Source organism: Oreochromis aureus, linkage group 3 (assembly GCF_013358895.1).
Source record: "Oreochromis aureus strain Israel breed Guangdong linkage group 3, ZZ_aureus, whole genome shotgun sequence".
NCBI lineage: Eukaryota > Metazoa > Chordata > Actinopteri > Cichliformes > Cichlidae > Oreochromis > Oreochromis aureus.
The window spans coordinates 100,270,334-100,273,396 of NC_052944.1; the positions used below are offsets into that span (position 1 = coordinate 100,270,334).

The 3,063-nt window shown below is 39.9% G+C and overlaps 1 long non-coding RNA gene across 1 annotated transcript; it reads left to right on the top strand.

Annotated features, from left to right (window-relative positions):
• The first annotated feature begins 516 nt into the window (after positions 1–516).
• LOC120437830 lies at positions 517–983 on the top strand. Its single transcript, XR_005611433.1, has 4 exons — positions 517–540; positions 635–685; positions 797–847; positions 960–983. It is a non-coding gene; the product is annotated as an uncharacterized LOC120437830 (long non-coding RNA).
• Positions 984–3,063: the final 2,080 nt, after the last annotated feature.

The following is a 3,063-nucleotide window of genomic DNA, read 5'->3' on the forward strand; positions in this document are numbered from 1 at the left end:
AGTGAAAGACCGCGGCGAGATTTTTCGTCTCCGCACACCAAGAGAATTGCAGGAAAATACGTTTTAAAACCGAAGGTAAGCAATATGTTCTGTATTATCCGCCATTTTGTTGAATAACAGGATGTGACGAAGTAATCCGAGCATGCTATACCGCCCCTCCAGACCCGGGGCGGATTTTTAAAACCTTTTGTTTTATTTCTTGACAGCAGTAATCGAGAATATACAGACCCCGCCACAGCGAAAAGAAGGAGAAGAAGAAGAAGACGTTATTTTCGTTACCGCATACCAGGAGAACTGCAGGAAAATACGTTTTAAATCCGAAGGTAAACAATATTTCTACAAAATAACGTATTCGAAAAGCCGAGCATGCTATACCGCCCCTCCCGACTTGGAGTGGTATAACGTGTGCTAGAAAGTTTTTAAAACTTTTCTCTTTCTTTTTAAAAAAATCTTTTTCCCTTTTGTTTTATTTCTTGACAGCTGAAATTGAGAATACACCTATTCAAACCCCCGCTACAGACGATCGGGCAGAGGAGCGAGGTAAATAAAAGTTTTTCTTTCTAAAATATGAAGGATAAGCCGCCCCTCCCGTGTTTTCTTAAAACTTTTTTCTCTTTGGTTTATTTCTTGACAGAGAATATACCTATTCAAACCCCCGCTACAGACAATCAGGCGGAGGAGTGAGGTAAATAAAAGTTTTTTCTTTTTAAAATACGAAGGATAAGCTGCGCATGCTGACCCGAGAGGCATATTGTGTTTTCTTAAACTTTTTTCTCTTTGGTTTATTTCTTGACAGAGAATATACCTATTCAAACCCCCGCTACAGACAATCGGGCGGAGGAGTGAGGTAAATAAAAGTTTTTTCTTTTTAAAATACGAAGGATAAGCTGCGCATGCTGACCCGGAGAGGCATATTGTGTTTTCTTAAACTTTTTTCTCTTTGGTTTATTTCTTGACAGAGAATATACCAACCGATACAGAAAATCGGGCGGAGGAAGCATCCGGAGCTCCTCCTCTCAGGAGACTCGGAGGTAATTGACAGGGATGAATCGGCCCTAATAAATAAAAAACTATTCGTCTGAAAAAGAAATTATGTTGTATTAATAAAGTTCTCAGCTCTATAAAATAAATTTTTTTTTAAAAATGTATCTTCTTCTTCTTCTGTATCTTCTTCAGCATCAAAAATTGGACCAAAAGTTATTTCTGGATCATCTGAAATTTCTGAACCAGTGATGACTTCATCAACATTACCCCCGACTTCCCCCACTTGCAATGGATTAATATCACTGCCACTGCTTTCTGAGACAAACACCACTTCAGATGTCTCGCTGGCATCTTCTTCAGGATCTTTTGGTTTTGTTGCAAAGCGTAACATTGTCAGTCTCGCTGCCTCATACATATTGCCAATAGAGTGGCAGGTATCATCAGTAAGGTGGTTCTGTTTAAAGTCCCAAACCTCAAACTCAAAATCTGTTTCACATCCCTTAGGAGATATGCCATCAGGAAAAAAAAGTTTCTTTCCTTCTTGAAGAATATCTTTTAATCCAGCATCAGTGGCCATTTGAATTTTTCTAGTGCCACCTCCCTGCTTCGCTCTCACCTGTTTGGCTATTTTTCCATCACTATGTATCCATCCTATCTCAACATTTCGTGTTGCTTTTTGCTTCTTTGTTATTCCTGCATCTGTATGTGAAGTGTTCTCCTTTGGACTTTCTTTTCTGGTTTTCATTTTCTCACAAAGTTTTTGCAGAAGTCCTAGTTTTCTTTTTGACAGTGGTTGCTTGCTTTTGCAGAAATTGAAGAGGGCAATTCGGTCTCCGTACGAGGGAAAGTAGTTTGCCAAAGTTGCGTCATCCATCAGTGCTATGATGTCACAGTCAATCTGCACACAAGAAGAAAGAAAAGACAGTCATTTTCTGCCACATTTACACTGCAAAGCAATAATATGGTTAAGCCTCTTAGGTCACCGCTAATGGCAGCAGGAGAGTACTGACTGTAGTTATCAGGAAAGCTATCTATTTTATGCAGGGCGAAACACAATAATGAAAGAAGCAAACTAATGCATAGCCTTTCAGTAAATAGTAAATCCTAATCTGTATTTAAAAAAAGGCAGGACTTGATTGGTTATGATGTAGGTAGTACGTCTTCTAAGGATGTTCTACGACACTGTGGTGGCATCTGCTATCTTTTATGTTGTGGTCTGCTGGAGTGGTGGAATGGCAGAGAGGGACAGGGGGAAACTTAACAAAGTGGTCGGGAGGGCCAGCTTTAGCGGTCCGCTAAAATCCACTGAGCAGACTGGGGAGGAGAGGATGTTGTCTAAGCTAACATCCACCATGGACAACACCTCCACGCCATCTGCATGAGACTGTACGAACACTGAGCAGCAGTAGACTTTTGTGTACACGCTCGTGTACATATCTCTGTACATTTTTATCTGTACATATGAATGTTACTTATGTATGTAGGACTATAACACAGTGTCATAAATACACAGTCCATTTAGTCATTTAAGCAAAGGTATTACACATAGAACACAAAGTAACATTGCAAATCACTCTTTGGCACAACATCGGGATTATTTCGTTATTTATTTATTTATTTATTTATGTTTGTGTTTATGCAAACAATATGCCTGATTTGCGACTTTCTGCACTTCTATTGGTTGTTCAAACAAACGTCACGTCACTCCGAGGTCAAAGTTCAACGCGGCAGCGCTCCTCAGCCAGCACTTTTTATTTTATTGTTCTATAAAAAAAAACCCCAAATACGGTGTTAAATTTATTTTTTACCGGTAGTGAACTGTAGGTGCAGCCTACCATTTCCACACGCAGGCGTTAAGTGCACTGGGCAGCTCAGAGTATAAGATATGATTTCCTTCTTGAGCTGACATACATTACACAGTGCAGGAGAACGATGACGTCATTCTGACATTATAAACAGTTAACAGTTTGCTCATTTCTTCCGACGCTGTACCACTAACGTATACACAGTTACATGCACAACATTAGTTTGTGTTAGCTAACATGTTGTGAGGGGATCGTCAGTCGGCCACCGTCAGAA